Genomic DNA, 18,591 nt, shown 5'->3' on the forward strand with positions numbered 1-18,591 from the left:
TAGACTGCAAATGTATAATTGAGCATATTTAGCATAACTGACAGTGTTATCACAAGTTGAAAAAATATTCAAATTGAATATACAAAAAATAACAATTTGCCTATGTGTTAGGATACATTATTCTGTTGTACACTACAGAAATCCAACTCAAATTATTTTAAGCACAAAAAAAAAAAGGAATTCACTGACATATAAATAAAATAATCCAAGATACTGTTCAAAGTAATATGAAAATATTAGAATTCAGGTGATGTCATCAGAATTTAGATTTTCCTCAAACATGTCTCTTCTCTGTGCTAGATTTATTTTGCCCCCCATTGGGGACCCTGGCTACTGTATGCTTATATGGCCTCCTTGCTCCACAGTATAAGAAAGCGAGCTTCTCATTCTCAGGAGTTCCAGAAAAGGTCCCTGCATTACTATAATCCTATCAAATTCCTAGAGTTTAAACAGTTAAAATTCTCAGTGCTGGCTAAAGCCTAACAAATTGCATTGTGTATGGGAATGGAAATTAGCAGAACCATTGCAAAGAGTAATTTGTCAGTATCTGAGAGGGAGGCAGGATATTATGAGGAACATGAGTAAACTTTTTGAAGTCAAAAAGCATCTCTAAACTTAAGAAACTTTGGCCAAGATATCCAATTTCTGGAATATAATCTTAGGAAATAATCAGAATAAAAATATTTTATTCATCAAAAAGTTAATCAAAATCTTATTTATCATTAGATGAAAGAGCTTCAAGGGTGCTATTCTAATACTGTTTTCCAGAGTTATACATATAAAAGGTTATAGCCATCTAAAAATATCCAAAATATTTTTTAACTTCATAAATAAATGATCATCTAAAATATAAATATTAATATACTTTAAATAAAATCCTTATAATTTCAAAAATTGGAAACAATATTCAATAATATGAAAACTTTAAATTGTGGCACATGCTTTCAAAAAATATCAATACCATCATAGCACTAAATATTATTTATTCTAATTTTTACTTTGCTGTTTATCTAAATATATATTGTTGTCTTTTTATCTAATTCTGTAGTGTTATTTCTTTTATTACCCTCCTTCCTGCTTGTGAATTTCTTCTTCTCCTTTCCTACTTTTTCATACTATGCAGTTCATCAAATAGAAATTATTTTCTATTCAGCAGTAGATTATATTCTGAGGATTTTTTTTTCCTTTTAGATTACTGAGTGCTTTGTCCAATATCCTTCCTCATACCCATGGCACTTTTTGCTCATGGGCCCTATGTTGTTTTGTGTTGCTTTTCTTCTTACTCATCATCAGTCAAGGCTCAGTGTTTGCCAACAGAAAGAATGGAGAAATTTTTCTTGATCTCAGTCTACATTTGTATGGTGGCCCTTTTTCAGATCTACAACTGAACTACCCAGGGGTCCATCCCATCACTTAGCAATTGTCACTTCAAACCAAGAAGTTTTTCATTATTTTTTTTAATTTGAAGACTCTGCATGTGTGCAGCAATCATTTCCATGAGAGCTGAAAATAACAGTGTAGAGGGTGTACCATCATCACCAAACAGTTGTTGAGGAATAGAAAGAAACACTTTGTGTTCCTGAGTTAGAAATTGACTCCCAACCATATGCATTTTTTCCAGGCAATCTCTGTACATTAATCTGTTTTTGCTATGAAACAAACAACCTCAGTATCTCAGTGGCTTAAAGTAACATGTAATTTGCTTGCTTCTTGGTTCATTGGTCAGCTGGGTGGTGCTGCTTCAGGTCTGTTCCATGTGTCCCCCACCATCCTTGTTTCTAGGACATGTCTTTCTCATGGGGACTGATAGAAGTGTAAAAGGAACAAGTAGAAACAGTATACTATATAATATCTTGGTTTAAAAGTGGCACACTGTCATAACTGTCCATATTTCATTGGCCAAGGCACGTTACATGGTGAAGTTCAAAATAAATGGGGCAGAAAAAGATACTTTGCCCATTCTAGTGAGAGCAACCTACTGCAAAGTCAAATAGGAACATGCGTCAATTAATTCTATTATAGAGAGGGAGTGAAGAATTGGTAATCAATTGGCAACACCTACCACATTCTGTTTCATGAAGCAAACCCAAGCTTCATCTTGTGTTGTAGCATAAGCAGATTTTATTGTTAATAAATCTAATCTGCTTTATAATGTATGTCAATTTCTTTCAAATTCTCTCATTAAATTATCTGTCAATCTGGGCTTTTTGTGCTGCAAGTTTTTATCTTACTCTGTGTGTCCAGTGGTATGCTATGAATGAGATTTTGTTGGAGCTTGTTAGAAAGTCATAAGGTTGAACTGATGACCTGCATTCTGTTTTGTTTTTTAAAACTGGAGTTGAACTAGACTTCTGTTTGAGAAGGATACAAAAACAGTTTTCAAGTTATATGTGGAAATATATAACTTTTAATCCTTAGATAGTACAAAGCAACTTTGTAAACTGGGATAAGCCTAGATTCTCTCTTAGCTTCAGTAGTTTCATCTGTAAAGAAAGAAAATTAGAGTTATTGAAGTTAAAACTTGTGTAATGGCATATTCTTCAGTAATGTAGTAAACAAAATATTTTCCAATAAATTGTTAATCATGTGCTATCAAACAAATGAACAAAAAACACTTTATCTGTAAATTATATCTTTGGAAAAAATCTTATTTTTTCAATTACTCTAGTTATTAAAATGCATTAAAATTAAAATTCTAATTAAAATTAAAATTCTAATATTATTTCTGATTTATTTCCTGTGGGAAGAGGCTGAAGGGAACCTTATAGGGTATGGAAATATTCTATGTCTTGATAGAGATGTGGGTTACATCGGTGTATGCATTTGTCAAAAATTTTAAAAAAGTATACATTTAAAATTTGAACATTTCACTATATGTAAATTTTATTATAAAAAAAGAACTGCAAACAATTTTTTAATTAGTAAGTTTGTTTTTAACAATGGCATGGGTTATCAATTCTCAGACTACTTTTTGTATATCATATAGGTTTGAGCAAATAAGTAAATCCATTAAAAATAAGAGGAGTCAGGGCTTTCCTGGTGGCGCAGTGGTTGAGAGTCCGCCTGCCGATGCAGGGGACACGGGTTTGTGCCCCAGTCCGGGAGGATCCCACATGCCACGGAGCGGCCGGGCCCGTGATCCATGGCCGCTGAGCCTGCGCGTCCGGAGCCTGTGCTGCAACGGGAGAGGCCACAACAGTGAGAGGCCCACATACCGCAAAAAAACAAAACAAAAGAATCAGGGAGAACATTATTGAAGAATTTTCCTCAGCTTGTCCACTGAGAGGGTATAAAACAGTGACATACCAATAACAATGGGCATATTCAGAACCCAGATCTTGGTTTCCAACAGTCATTTTCCAATAAAGGGAAACAGAGCTCTTGGAAAATAGACTCAGTCTAAGTACAGGAAAAGTGAATCTTTCCTGGAACACTTTATTATGCCATAAGTGAATAAAATGACTAAATAATGATGGGAACATATGAAAAGTATATAAATGCTAGCTTTAAGGCATTTAAATTGGACAATCTAGGATATTTTGAACATCAAAATATGTAAATAACAATAAGGAACTAAAACCCATTGAATAAAACAAGAATCCATGAAGCCATGCAGACAGGAAGGAAGGAAGGAAGGAAGGGTCGTTCCTTGAAGTAGACTGTTCACAAATAATAACAGAGGAAGTGATGGGCTAGAGGCAAAAGAATACTTGGCAAGGTGGGAAACCTTGAGAAGCTCATTGAGGCTTCCAGTGTAGACTGTGAAGTCTGACTGGATGAAATGAAGGTAAAGAAGTAGGTAGTAGCCTAAAGGGTCCTATAGGCTGAGTTAAGGGTCTTGGATTTTTTTTCCTTTAAGAGTCATGGAGACCCACTCAAGTACTTTAAGCAGTACATTGGCATGATCAGATCTGTGCTTTAGAATGATCATATTCATGTCAACGTGAAGCACAGAAGATTCGCAAAGAAGCTACTGCAGGAATATTGCTGAGAGATGATAATGGCCCAAGTTGAACTAGTGGCAGTGTGAATGGGTAGATGGGGACAGATTTATGGCTGTTAGGCAGCTGGAATTTACAGGACTTGGCATCTGACTAGATGAACGGTAGAGGGAAAGGTGTTCTGGTTTTCTGGTTTGGACAGTGAGTACTACTCAAAAGGTAGAAAACACAGAAAAAGGAGTGAGTTTCTTAATCTGTGTGTTTCTTTATCTGTGAAGTTGGCATTATTTTAATTATCATGTAGGGTTGCCTATACTACACTAAGAACTAAATCCCTGGCACAGAGATGTTCAATAAACAGCAGCAATTATTTTTATGTACAAAGTTGCATAGAAGCAGTTAGCCATTGGCAGTGGGAGACAAAGTGGTTTGTTGAATGCCTGAATGAATCAAAGAATGAATAAATGGACAAATGAAAGCAAAACTAAATAAAAGGCAGCTTGAAGTATTACAAGAGAAGGAATTTAGAGGTTTATCACACACATCCACTTGCCTTTGTCCTCTAGGTCAAAAACATTGTCCTTTCAATTCTCTGAAAGCACTACGCTCACTCCAACTGCAGGGCCTTTGCACCTGCCTGAAATCCTCTTTCCCCTTCTACCCAGAGTTAATGCCCCTTATCCTTCACATTTCAGGTCAGTCATCCTTTCAGCAGGGAAGGATTTTTGCCAATACAAAGTCGGTCCCTCTACTATTTTATCCTCCTAGCACCAGGCATCTGTACTGTATCATTCTCACTTAAAAGTAGCTCTATATTTATGTCTATGACCGTTCCTTTAGTAACTGTTTCCTTCAGTAGACAGTAAACTCCAAAGGACAGAATCATGTCTGGTTTTTATTCACCATTGGATTCCCAGTGCCTGACACACAAAATAAAATTTGTTAAATAGATACATGAATTAAAAATGATCTCATCAGCAGTTAGTTGGTTCATTTCAGCACTCTGTATACAGTAGGGCTCAGTAAGTAAGCGTTGTTTGTTAAATGAAAGATTAGAACTGATTTTCTTTCCCAAATTTGTAAACGGTTGTTAACTAGTATGCTTGAAGTAAATAAATTCATACCTACAAATTAAAAAACAATAGAAATAAAAAAAAACAATAGAAATGATGGAATTAGAAAATCAATGAATGCTAAAATGATTGAGTATAATTTTGCTAAGAAAAATGGTATTTACATAGTTTCAAAGTATCTCCTCACAAAGTACTTAATAATTATGAAGGGGAAAAGGAAATATAGTGACTTCATAGTAGATAAAACTTTGCAGATAACCTTTAACCATATGATCAAATTAATATCACATGCCTTTTACATGATGCCTTGAGTAGGACACAATATCCCTTCTGTGATATTCCTGACAAAAATGTAATAGCTGAAACTGATCATAAACATCAGACAAATTCATGTTGAGGTATTTCACAAGATACTGACATATATATGTGTGTATACACACAGACATGCATACACACTGTATTAGAGAATTATGTAAAATATTAAATATCCTGATCTTGATAATTATTCAGTCATTATGTAAGGGAATGTTTTTATTCTTAAGGCATAAAAGTGGAAGGATTTAGTGGTAAAAGGACATGTGGATATACAGCAAGGTCCTACTGTATAGCACGGGGAACTATATTCAATATCCTGCGATAAACCATAATGGAAAAGAATGTAAAAGAATGTATGAATATGTATAACTGAGTCACTTCACTATATAGCAGAAATTAACACATCATTGTAAATCAACTATATTTCAATAAAAAAATGTTTCCAATTTACCACGCACAAATACACACCATTCTGTTCTCCACCTTAGGCAAGACTCATGGCTTAAGGAGTTTGAAGTAGGAGCAGGAATACAATCTATACTTTCATTCCTCCTTTTCTCTGCAACTGGCAAGGAATGGTCAGAGTAAGGGAGGGGATTTGGCTAATAGTTGAGTGTGTCAGGGTTCATTGTACAGCCTCTTAACAAATCCTAAAAAGTAGTTATGTCTCCAGTTGTTTGTTGGTCTCTTTAGAAAGCCTCTGTTTTTAGCTGGGGCCCCATTTGTCTATTAAGAAGGAACAAGAAATATCCCATTTATCATTCTATGATATCAGCTTACATCCCTAACATTCAAAGTCTGGGTGAAGTAATTACATCCTTATATAGTGTATGTAAAATACAGATTCTTTACAAGCTTGAACTCACTATATACACTGACCCTAACTTAACATCATTCCACATTCATATATATATAAATATATATTAAAATATGGATATGTATGTATACATATGTATATTTTAAAATAAAGCCTATATATATATATATATATATATATATATATATATATATAGGCTTTATTTTTAAATATACAGCCCAGGTCTGATATTTGAGTCAATTAACTCTGCTACTAGAAATCTTTTTTTATAAAGCAAAGTTTGTGCTGCTCCAGAGACATTACATTTCCCAGATACTCACATGGTCCTTAGAGAGCCACTGTCAAAAACTATTACCAAATAGAAAGAAAGCTAAAGAAGTCACTGAAGCGTGGTGTCAGAGAGCTCTAAATAAACAAGGAAAACAAAGATTTATAGAGTAACTGTGGAAAGAGAACATGTGGGTGTGAAGAATAAAATTGGCTCTGGAGGTTTCACTACAAATATATTGCCATCAATTTTTCTGGAGAGGAGGTAGAAGATTGCCTGATGACATTAAAATGCAGTGCAGATTGAAAGCAGCAAACATGTAGGAGACCAAAATAACCTCAAAATAAAACTTTACCTCATTCATAATATTTATATCTATATAGCCATGAACCAGCAATCTACTTGCCAACTGCATTTTCCTTTCGTAACCAGATGATGTGTGTCATATAGACATCCAATTCCACCCAGAGTTAGGATATGTGACTTTACAATCAAACACTTAATATTTGGAGCAGAAAAGGTTACGTTTATGTACAAAGGAAATAATGTTTCTCTGAAACAGTCATGCACTCGTTCAGTATGTAACATACAACGGCCACTATGAAGAGAAAATATACTAAACAAATAACCATGAGGCTAAACAAAGTAATCTGCTTTGGATTCTACTACTCATAGTCCCAAGATTGTAAACAAATAACTTTTTTGTCTTAGTATACTTATTTGTAAAATAAGATAATTTTCAGGGTCATTTTTGTCATTTCTAATAATTGTGAAATTCTGATTTCAAATACTGGTAGAAAATATCTTTTAGAGCCTCTCATTCCAGAGAGAAAAATAGTCAATTTTAAATTCTTTAGGTCATTATGAACTCATTGCAGCTTTTTTTTTTAATTAGCCTACTACAACAAAGAAGCTGATTTGTTCAAAATTAAGAATGTGCAAGGTCCTCAACTAAGGCAGGCACCTTGAAAGATGATGCTTGCCATTCTTAAAACCTTACCTTTCCTTGTTTCTAGAGCAATAACTGGGGGCACGTCTCAGCATGGCCTAAGGAAATACCATACATGGGGCAGGGGGTTGGGTAACTTTTTTTTTTCCTTGCGCCATCTGTTGAAAAGGTCTATAAGAAATTATATAACAATAAGAACATCTACAGGTCAAATATTTTTTTCTAAATACAATTCTCCACTAAAAGGAACCCTAGGCTCCTTAGAAGAAAAGACTGATTTTAGGGCTGAGAAAGGGAAGGTACATGAGACTGGAATATTTTGTCATGCTAGAAAATAAGAAAATGCTCTTATTTTCTTATTTTAAGAATGATGGGACATGTCAAAAGGACACAGGGGGCTTCCCTGGTGGCGCAGTGGTTGAGAGTCTGCCTGCCGATGCAGGGGACACGGGTTCATGCCCCAGTCCGGGAAGATCCCACATGCCGCATAGCGGCTGGGCCCGTGAGCCATGGCCGTTGAGCCTGCACGTCCGGAGTCTGTGCTCCGCAATGGGAGAGGCCACAACAGTGAGAGCCCCGCGTACCGCAAAAAAAAAAAAAAAAAAAAAAAAAAAAGGACACAGGGATTATCTTGAGGGACTCATACTGGTCACTCTAGGAACATCAAAAAATAATAACAATAGATTTTAACTCATTCAAGAAACAACGGTCCATAAGTCCATACTGACTTACATGCATGCATGAATGTGTTTCTTTTACTGAGGTTGAATGCCAAATAAAAAGTATAGAAAAAGTTGATGCTGTGAGAAAATAATCAGTGAATACTTAAAACAAGAGGGTAAAAGTTAAATGAAGGATAGAATAATTGCATAAAATCAAAGTATATATCTCTCCCACATTACCTAAGAACAAAGGAGGAAAGTGGAATTTTATAGTGGAGAAACGCTTATAGGCAGATGCCACCTTAACCACATTATCAAATTTACTATACTGGAGCAAATTAATACCATGCATTTCCTGACATAATGTCATGAGAAATATTCCACCCCTCTTCTGTCATATTCATGTCCCAAATACATAATCTAAGTCTAATCATGAGGAAATATTAGAAAAATCCAAATTGAAGGACATTCTACAAAATAATTGCCCTCTACTTTTCACAAAAATCAAATTCAAAAATGACAAAGCCTGTGGAACTCTTTCACAGTAATGGAGACTAAGGAGAAAGGATACTAAAGGCAGTGTATGTTCTTGCATTAGATCCTGGACTGGAAGATATAACAGCTATATATGAAAAACATTATTGATACCACATTATGGAGATGGAATCTGCATATGGTGTCGATTTAATAGCAGAATTATATTACTGTCAATTTTTATTTTGATAGTTGCGTTATCGCTATTAAGAGAATGTCCTTGTTCTTAAGAAATAAACACTTAATGCACCCACTTTAATGTAAATGTTTTATCTCCAATTTAGATAATTCAGACAAAACTTCAACACACATGGAGAGAGAAAAAAAAAATGCAGTGAGAGCAAAATATAAACAATTGGTGAATCTGAGTAAAAGGCAAATAAGAGAGCTTTGTACTATCCTTGCAACTTTTTCTTAATTTTAAAAACTATGGGGGGCTTCCCTGGTGGCGCAGTGGTTGAGAGTCTGCCTGCCGATGCAGGGGACACGGGTTCGTGCCCCGGTCTGGGAGGATCCCACATGCCGCGGAGCGGCTGGGCCCGTGAGCCATGGCCGCTGGGCCTGCGCGTCCGGAGCCTGTCCTCCGCAACGGGAGGGGCCACAGCAGTGAGAGGCCCGCGTAACCCATAAAAAAAAAAAAAAAAAAAAAAAAAAAAACTATGTAATAATTTAAAAAATACAAAAAATATCAACAATGCAGGAACAGAGAGATGATATAGTTTACTACAATGGAAAGTAATGAAACCCTTCCCTAGTCTTTACAGTTGTCTCAGTTCTCAATCTTAGAGCCAATCAAAGCGGCGGCTGTGTTCTCTTGAGGAAGAATCCTACAACACCCAGCAAGTTTAGGCAATACTGATCACTTTCACATTTCCCCAGAGAGACCTATGGCAATTTACCAGAATAACTGTCTGTGGAAAGGAGAATGATCAGATTATTCAATGGCTATTGCTTACAAGAAATAAGGTGATATATATATATATATACACACACATATATATGTATATGTACATATATGTCTGTATGTATATTTAAAAGGAAGAGAATGGGTCATGGTGTACTGGTAGGCTAGTTTTCTGGGGGAAAAAAAATTCCTAATTTATAGTGTTTGCTGATTTTTGAGGCATAAACTTCCCACCATGGCTAATTTCAAGGCACTAACAGTTAATAACTGGCTTATAAATTTTTAAAAATTTTTTCTAATTTTTAACTTTTCAAATATTTTTATTATTGAGGTATAATTGACATAAACCATTATATTAGTTTCAGGTGTATGACATAAGGATTTGATATTTGTATAAGCTGCAAAATGATCCCCGCAATAAATCTAGTTGACATTTGTCCCCATACATAGTTACAATTTTTTTCTTGTGATAAAGATACTTTTAAATTAATTTTTATTGAAGTAGAGTTGATTTACAGTGTTGTTAGTTTCTGCTACACAGCAAAGTGAATCAGTTACACATATATCCACTCTTTTTTAGATTCTATTCCCATTATAGGTCATTACAGAGTATTGAGTAGAGTTCCCTGTGCTATACAGTAGGTTCTTATTAGTTATCTATTTTATATATAGTAGTATGTATATGTCAATCCCAATCTCCCAATTTATCCCTCCCCCCACTTCCCCTTTGGTAACCACAAGTTTGTTTTCTACATTTGTGACTCAATTGCTGTTTTGTCAATAGGTTCATATTTTTAGATTCAACATATAAGAGATACCATATGATACTTGTCTTTCTCTGACCAACTTCACTCAGTATGACAATCTTTAGGTCCATCCATGTCACTGCAAATGGCATTATTTCATTCTTTTTTTATGGCTGAGTAATATTCCATTGCATATATGTACTATATCTTTATCCATTTCTCTGTCGATGGACATTTAGGTTGCTTCCATGTCCTGGCTATTGTAAATAGAGCTGCAATGGACACTGGGGTACATGTATCTTTTCGAATTATGTTTTTCTTCATATATATACTGAGGAGTGGGATTGCTGGATCATATGGAGCTCTATTTTTAGTTTTTTAAGGAACCTCCATACTGTTCTCCATAGTGGCTGCACCAATTTATATTCCCACCAACAGTGTAGGAGGGTTCCCTTTTCTCCACACCCTCTCCAGCTTTTATTGTCTAGATTTTTTGTTGATGGCCATTCTGACCAATGTGAGGTTATACCTCATTATAGTTTCGATTTGCATTTCTATAATAATTAGTGATGTTGAGCATCTTTTCATGTGCTTTTTGGCCATCTGCATGTCTTCTTTGGAGAAATGTCTATTTAGATCTTCTACCCATTTTTTGACTGGATTGTTTGTTTTTTTGATATTGAGCTGCATGAGCTGTTTGAATATTTTGGAGATTAATCCCTTGTCGGTCACTTCATTTGCAAATATGTTCTCCCATTTATGGGTTGTCTTTTCCTTGTGTTTATGTTTTCCTTTGCTATGCAAAAGCTTTTAAGTTTAATTAGGTCCCATTTGTTTATTTTTGTTTTTATTTTCATTAGGAGGTGGATTGAAAAAGATCTTGCTGTGATGACAGAGAGTGTTCTGCCTATGTTTTCCTCTAGGAGTTTTATAGTATCCAGCCTTATATTTAGGTCTTTAATCCATTTTCATATTATTTTTGTGTATGGTGTTAAGGAGTGTTCTAATTTCATTCTTCTACATGTAGCTGTCCAGTTTTCCCAGCACCACTTATTGAAGAGACTGTCTTTTCTCCATTTATTTTCTTTCTTCCTTTGTCATAGATTAGGTGACTATAGGTGCATGGGTTTATCTCTGGACTTTCTATCCTGGTCCATTGATCTATATTTTTGTGCCAGTACGATACTGCTTTGATTACTGAAGCTTTGTAGTATAGTCTGCAGTCAGGGAGCATGATTCCTCCAGCTCCATTTTTCTTTCTCAAGATTGCTTTGGCTATTCGGGGTCTTTTCTGTTTCCATACAAATTGTAAAAATTTTTGTTCTAATCCTATGAAAAATGCTGTTGGTAATTTGATAGGGATTGCACTGAATCTGTAGATTACTTGGGGCAGTACAGTCATTTTGACCATATTGATTCTTCCAATCCAAGAACATGGTACATCTCTCCATCTGTTTGTGTCATCTTTGATTTCTTTCATCAGTATCTTTCAGTTTTCTGGTACAGGTCTTTTGCCTCCATTGGCAGGTTTATTCCTAGGTATTTTATTCTTTTTGATGTAATGGTAATTGGCATTGTTTCCTTAATTTCTTTCTGATCTTTCATTATTAGTGTATAGGAATGCAGGAGAATTCTGTGTATTAATTTTGTATCCTGCAACTTTACCAAATTCATGAGCTCTAGTAGTTTTTTGGCAGCATCTTTAGGATTTTCTATGTGTAGTATCATGTCATCTGCAAAGAGTGACAGTTTTACTTCGTTTCCAATTTGGATTACTTTTATTTCTTTTTCTTCTCTGACTGTCATGGCTAGGACTTCCAAAATTATGTTGAATAAAAGTGGAGAGAATGGACATCCTTGTCTTGTTCCTGATCTTAGAGAAATGCTTTCAGTTTTTCACCATTGAGAATATTTGTTGTGAGTTTGTCATATATGGTCTTTATTATGTTGAGGTATGTTCCCTCTATGCCCACCTTCTGGAGAGTTTTTTTTTTTATCATAAATGGGTGTTGAATTTTGTCCAAACCTTTTTTCTGCATCTGGATAAAGACTTTTAAGATCTACTCCCTTAGCAATATTTGAATATGCAATACAGTATATTATATTAACTACAGTTGATCCTTGAATAACACAGTTTTGAACTATGTAGGTGCACTTATCCATGGTTTTTTTCAGTAGTAAATTTGACAGTACTATGCCATCTGTGGCTGGTTGAATCAAAAAATTCAGAGTTGCGGATATGAGAAACTGCAGATATGAAGAGCTGACTATAAATTATATGTGGATTTTCAACTTCATGTGGTTTTGGCACCTGTAACCCCTGCATTATTCAAGAATCAACTGTATAGTCAGCATGCTATGCATTACATCCCCATGATTTATTTATTTCATAACTTGAAGTTTGTACAATTTGACCCCCTTCCCCTATTTTACTTAACCCCCATGCCCCCACCTCTGTATCTGTGAGGTTGCTGGTTTTTTAGATTCCATATGTGAGATCATAAGATATTTCTATGTCTTTGTCTGACTTATTTCACTTGGCATAACACTCTCAAGGTCTATGTTGTCACAAATGGCAAGATTTCCTTCCTTGTTATGACTGAATAATATTTTATTGTATATATACATGTCACATTTTCTTTATCCATTTGTTAACTGATAGACACTTACGTTATTTCTGTATCTTGGCTATTGTAAATAATCCTGCAAGTCTGTGAGGGTGCATATGTCTTATTGAGTTAGTTCTTTTCATTTTCATTGGATACATATCCAGAAGTATAATTGCTGCATCTATTTTTACTTTTATTGAAGAATCTTCATACTGTTTTCCATAGTGGCTGCACCAATTTAAATTCCCACCAAAAGTGCACAAAGGTTCCCTTTTCTCCACATCGTTACCAATATCTGTTACTTCTTGTCTTTGATAATAGCCATTCTAACAGGTGTGAGGTAATATCTCATTGTGGTTTTGATTTGCATGTCTCTGAGGATTATTGATGTTGAGCATCTTTTTTTTTTTTTTGCAGTACGCGGGCCTCTCACTCTTGTGGCCTCTCCCGTTGCAGGGCACAGGCTCTGGACGCACAGGCTCAGTGGCCATGGCTCACGGGCCCAGCCGCTCCACGGCATGTGGGATCCTCCTGGACTGGGGCATGAACCCCCGTCCCCCGCATCGGCAGGCGGACTCTCAACCACTGTGCCACCAGGGAAGCCCCTGAGCATCTTTTTATGTACCTGTTGGCCAACTGTATTTCTTCTTTGGGAAATGTCTATTCAGATCTTCTGCCTATTTTTTAATTATATTGTTGCTGTTGTTGCTATTGAGTTGTATGAATTCTTCGGATATTAACTCCTTATCATTATTTTCTCCCATTTAATAGGTTATCTTTTCATTTTATTGATTATTTCCTTTGGTGAACTGTCTCAATTTCCTGAACTGTGGATTAAGAGCTATTGTGATACAAAGTCCAAGTGGAAAGCCTTAAAATGCACACATTTCCCTTGCCGAATAGTAAGAAGTACAGTTGACCCTTAAACACCACAAGGGTTAATCCACATGTAATTTATAGTTGGTCCTCCATATCTGCAGTTTCTCGCATGTGCCAATTCAACCAACCACGGACTGTGTTGTACTGTAATATTTACTACTGAAAACTATCTGTGTATAAGTGGACCTGCACAGTTCATACCTACATTCAAGGATCAACTGTGATATCATATTCCAGGTGTAATGGCAGAGATTAATTTTATCACCCTGTAAAGTGTCACTAAAGTGTGCATGAATAATTGTCCCTATCATAATGCTCTTAAATTTACTAGTATAAAACCTGCAAAATCCATAAGAATAATGGTGGTAATGGTGAATGTATTAGATATTTATTGCTGCAAGATGAATCACCACAAACCTAGCGGCTAAAAACAACACACATTTATTATCCATAATTTCTGTAAGTCAGAAGTCTGGGCACAGTTTAACTTGGTCTTTGGTTTCAGAATCACAGGAGGCTATAATACATGTGTAGGCTAGAGGGTCAGCTGTGGAAATATCTGCTTCACAGCCCCTTCAGGTTATTGGCAGTATTCATTTCAAGTGTTTGTGTGACTGAGTTTTCAGTTTCTTGCTGGAGAATGCTATTCCACAAAGAGGCTACACACAGTTCCTTGGATGTGGGATTTCTAACATGGCCTTTACTCCATGGCAGCTTGGGGTATCTCTAGTACATTGGTTAGTAAGATGGAGTTCACATATACCATAATTACAGTAGTGACATCCCAGTATCTTTGCCATGTTTCATTGTTTAGAAGCAAGTAAAAGGAAGAGCTTATATAAGATCATGAAAAGCAGTAAGCAAGAATCATTGGGAGTTACACCTTAGTGTTCAGTAGAGTGGACTTCTTAACTTTCTTAATCATAGCTGCTGTTATACTAGCTATAGTATATTTGCTTGAACAGAGAAGGATATTTCATAATGATATGAAAGGATATCAGAAGGATATTATAATGCTAAATCTTTATGTACCTGATAACATAGCTTTAAGTTGGAGCCTACCAAAATTCTTATAAACAACAGAATGGCTAAATTATGGCAGAGCCACACAATGGAATACTACAATGCAATGAGACTGAACAAACTCCAATATGGTATATTTCAAAACGTTTCTAAAAACCTATCTAAAATAGTTATGCATGTGTATTTTTACAGAAATGAGAGAAGAAAAACATTGACTTCATATGAAACAGAAATCCAGACAAAAATTATATGTAATTTTTATTGCTAAAAATATGAACTACCATGAATATTTATCTTTTATGACACCAGACAACTTCAAAACATAATAGCAACAGTTTCAAAACATGACAAGAGTACACAAAGAATAAAACCAATTTAGTTTTAGCTTAAAGCAGTCCCTTTAATATTTCTTGCAAGACCAGTCCAGTGGTGATGAACTCCTTTAACTTTTGCCTATCTAGAAAACTCTTTACCTCTCCCTCAATTCTGCAGGACGACCTTGCTGGATATATTATTCCTGGCTGGCACTTTTTTTCTTTCAGTGCTTTGAATGTATTGTATTACTCCCTTAAGACATGCAAAGTTTCTGCTGGAAATTGTGCTGATAGTCTAATGGGGTTCCCTTATACATAACAAATTGTTTTTCCCTTGTTGCTTTAATATTATGTGTATCCTTGTAAGTCTTTGGGGTTTCCTAGATCTGGATGTCTATTTCCTTGATCTGGTTATGAAGTTTACAGTTTTTATTTTTAATATAAGTTTTCTGCCCCATTCTCTCGTTCTTCTCCCTCTAGGACCCCTACAGTTCCAATGTAGTTCCATTTGATGTTGGCCCCTAAATCCCTTAAGTTATTTCACTCTTATTCATTTACTTTTTTATTTTTGCTTCTTTGACTAGGTAAGTTCTACTGCCCTCTCTTCCAGTTCAGTGATTCGTTCTTCCACTTCAACTGGTCTGCTGTTGAGCCCCTCTATTTTATTCCTTATTTATATATTTTAATTTTTATCTTCTATTGGAGTATAGTTGATTTACAATGTTCTGTTAGTTTCCGGTGTACAGCAACGTGATTCAGTTACACATATACATATATCCCTTCTTTTTCAGATTCTTTTCCTATACAGGTTATTACAGAGTATTGAGAAGAGTTCCATGTACTATGCAGTAGGTCCTTATTAGTTATCTATTTTATATATAGTAGTGTGTATATGTCATTCCCAATCTCCCAGTTTATCCCTCCCCCTGTCCTTTCCCCTCTGGTAACCATAAGTTTGTTTTCTACATCTGTGACTCTATTTCTGTTTTCTAAATAAGTTCATTTGTATCATTTTTTTTAGATCCCACATATAAGTAATGTCATATGATATTTGTCTCTGACTTACTTCACTTAGTATGATAATCTCTAGATCCATCCATGTTGCTGCAAATGGCATTACTTCATTTTTATGGCTGAGAAATATTCCATTGTATATTTGTAGAACATCTTCTTTATTCATTCCTCTATTGATGGACATTTAGGTTTCTCCCATATCCTATCATAAATAGTGCTGCAATGAATACTGGGGGGCATTTATCTTTTCAATATGGTTTTCTCTGGATATATGGCTGGGAGTGGGATTGCTGGATCACATGGTAAGTCTATTTTTCGTCTTTTAAGGAACCTCCATACTGTTCTCCATAGTGGCTGCACCAATTTACATTCCCACCAACAGTGTAGAAGGGTTCCCTTTTCAGCACACCCTCTCCGGATTTGTTCTTGGTAGATTTTTTGATAATGGCCATTCTGACTACCGTGAAGTGATACCTCATTATAGTTTTGATTTGAATTTCTCTAATAATTAGTGATGTTGAGCATCTTTATGACCATCTGTAGGTTTCTTTAGAGAAATGTCTATTTAGATCTGCCCATTTTTTGTTTGGGTTGTTTGTTTTTTTGATACTGAGCTGCATGAGCTGTTTGTATATTTTGGAGATTAACCCCTTGTCATAGCATCATTTGCAAATGTTTTCTCCCATTCTGTGGGTTGTCTTTTCATTTTGTTTTGGTTTTCTTTGCTGTGCAAAAGCTTTTAAGTTTACTTAAGTCCCATTTGTTCAGTTTTGTTTTTATTTTCATTACTCTGGAAGGTGGATCAAAAAAGATATTGCTGCAATTTATGTCAGAGAGTGTTCTGCCTATGTTTTCCTCTAAGAGTTTTATAGTGTCCAGTCTTACATTTAGATCTTTAATCAGTTTTGAGGTTATTTTGTGTATGGTGTTAGAGAATGTTCTAATTTCATTCTTTTACCTGTAGCTGTCCAGTTTTCCCAGCACCACTTATTGAAGGGACTGTCTTTTCCTCATTGTATATTCTTGCCTCCTTTGTCATAGATTAATTGACCAAAGATGTGGGGTTTATTTCTGGACTTCCTATCCTGTTCTGTTAATCTATATTTCTAGTTCTGTGCAGTACCATACCGTTTTGGTACTGTAGCTTTGTATTATAGTCTGAAATCACAGTGCCTAATTCCTCCAGCTCCATTTTTATTTCTCAGGATTACATTGGCTATTTGGGGTCTTTTGTGTTTCCATAAAAATTAAAAAAAATTTTTTTGTTCTATTTCTATGAAAAATACTATTGGTAATTTGATAGGGATTGAATTGAATCTGTAGATTGCCTTGGGTAGTATAGTCATTTTGAAGATAGTGATTCTTCCAATCCAAGAACATGATATATCTTTCCATGTACTTGTGTCACCTTCAATTGCTTTCATCAGCATCTTATAGTTTTCAGAGTACAAGTCTCTTGTCTCCTTAAGTAGGTTTATTCCTAGGTATTTTATTCTTTTTAATGCAGTGGTAAATGGATTGGTCATGGATAGTTAATGGATGGTAAATGGGATTGTTTCCTTAATTCCTCTTTCTGAACTTTAGTTGTTAGTGTATAGAAATGCAAGAAATTTCTCTGTATTCGTTTTGTATCCTGCAACGTTACCAAATTCATTGATGAGCTCTGGTAGTTTTCTGGTAGCATCTTTAGGATTCTCTATGTATAGTTAACATGTCATCTGCAAACAGTGACAGTCTTACTTTTTCTTTTCCAATTTGGATTCCTTTTATTTCATTTTCTTCTCTGATTGCCATGGCTAGGACTTCCAAAACTACGTTTAACCAAGGTGTCTAAAGTGTGGACATCCTTTTTTTGTTCCTGATTTTAGAGGAAATGCTTTCAGATTTTCACCATTGAATATGATGTTAACTGTAGGTTTGTCATATATGGCCTTGATTATGTTCCCTCTATGCCCACTTTTTGGAGGGTTTTTATCATAAATGGGTGTTGAAGTATGTCAAAAGCTTTTTTTTGCATCCATTGAGATGACCATATGGTTTTTTTTTCAATTTGTTGATGTGGTGTATCACACTGATTGATTTGTGGATACTGAAAAATCCTTGCATCCCTAAAATAAATCTCACTTGATCATGGTGTATGATCCTTTTAATGGTTGTTGATTTGGCTTACTAGTTTTGTTGAGGATTTTTGTGTCTATGTTCATCAGTGCTATTGGTCTGTAATTTTCATTTTTTGTGGTACCTTTGTCTGGTTTTGGTATCAGGGTGATGGCAGCCTCATAGAATGAGTTTGGGAGTGTTCTTTACTCTGCAACTTTTGGGAATGGTTTCAGAAGAATAGGTGTTAACTGTTCTCTAAATGTTTGAAAGAATTCACCTGTGAAGATGTCTTCCTGGACTTTTGTTTGATGGAAATTTTTAAATCAATTTCAGTACTTGTGATTGGTCTGTCCATATTTTCTATTTCTTCCTGGTTCAGTCTTGGAAGGTTATGTCTTTCCAAGAATTTGTTCCAGGTTGTCCATTTTATTGGCATAGAGTTG

General features: G+C 35.3%; 1 protein-coding gene across 1 annotated transcript in view; it reads right to left on the minus strand.

Moving 5' to 3' along the window:
* Positions 1-2,084: 2,084 nt before the first annotated feature.
* Positions 2,085-18,591, minus strand: part of TMTC2 (transmembrane O-mannosyltransferase targeting cadherins 2) — an 847,045-nt gene continuing 830,538 nt past the window's right edge. Inside the window, exon 16 of the transcript XR_004351770.1 lies at positions 2,085-3,175. The gene's annotated coding sequence lies outside the window, so the exon portion shown is untranslated. The remainder of the gene's footprint in view (positions 3,176-18,591) is intronic.

This window comes from Phocoena sinus, chromosome 10, assembly GCF_008692025.1.
Source record: "Phocoena sinus isolate mPhoSin1 chromosome 10, mPhoSin1.pri, whole genome shotgun sequence".
In the NCBI taxonomy this organism is placed as follows: Eukaryota; Metazoa; Chordata; class Mammalia; order Artiodactyla; family Phocoenidae; genus Phocoena; species Phocoena sinus.